The 1,009-nt window shown below is 39.1% G+C and overlaps 1 non-coding gene across 1 annotated transcript; it reads left to right on the top strand.

Moving 5' to 3' along the window:
- The first annotated feature begins 105 nt into the window (after window positions 1-105).
- On the top strand, window positions 106-177 carry TRNAG-UCC. Its single transcript has one exon. It is a non-coding gene; the product is annotated as a tRNA-Gly (tRNA).
- The last annotated feature ends 832 nt before the right edge of the window (window positions 178-1,009 follow it).

Genomic DNA, 1,009 nt, shown 5'->3' with positions numbered 1-1,009 from the left:
TTATCTTCTCTCTCTCTCTCTCTCTCTCTCTCTCTCTCTCATCGGGTCAGAGCTACCTGTTCTAACTCTGTTTATAAATTGTTCTTTGCCCCTCTTTACCAGTGAGCGTCGGTGGTGTAAAGGTTAGCATTGTTGCCTTCCAAGCAATAGATCCGGGTTCGATTCCCGGCTGACGCATATTTTTTTCTCAGCTCTTAGGTTCTTTTTCTTATTAAGACTAGATTAATAGTTTCTACTATTTTTTTTCTCTATTTTTTATTCCATACACAAAGTTTGTTATGGGAAACTATTACTAGTTAACAAGTATTCATCACTGATATTTTGAGCGTTTGAGTGTCGTGTTTGTTATGGGAAAGGGGAAAAGTTGGGGCCGGGGGGGGGAGGTAGTGAATAAATGTTGAAATTTTTAAATCCCCTCTCCCGAACTCCAACAGTCACAATTTAAATAATTTATGACCATTTCAGGACGAGGGTACTATCTCCCAATAGATAGATTTTAAAAAAAACTGCACTTGGGAATCGAACTCAGGTCTTCTGCGTGCTACAGTTATGTGTCTGACTTCTACACCATACACATCATTTCGGGGGTGAAAGAGGGCGGTGGATGGTTGGCGGGTGCTCAGGTGTGGTTTGCTCTTTCTGTTTCATGCGTACCAAACATCTATAGTCCTGATCTCTCCTCTTTTTTTGTGTTTATTACTCTCTTAATGTAAAACCTCTAATCTTCGGCACTACTATGACCTTATTGTGTTGCAAGTGCCGTAAAACTCTTACTAAAACTAAACTTATAAAAGGACAGGAGAATTAAATTGGATAATGTAAACAGTGGTCTACTGAAGGGTAAATAAAACACACGAAAAAAAAGTCACACCCACCAGTCTATGCTTTCTATGTGGAATGTAAGGAGATTAGATAAAATTAATCTTTATTGTTCTGTCGCTGGCACATTGTTTTTGGTGATTTAACACACAGACACACACACACACACACACACACACACACACACACA

Source organism: Aplysia californica, unplaced genomic scaffold (assembly GCF_000002075.1).
Source record: "Aplysia californica isolate F4 #8 unplaced genomic scaffold, AplCal3.0 scaffold00173, whole genome shotgun sequence".
Lineage (NCBI taxonomy): Eukaryota > Metazoa > Mollusca > Gastropoda > Aplysiida > Aplysiidae > Aplysia > Aplysia californica.
This window is presented reverse-complemented; position numbering and strand designations above follow the sequence as displayed.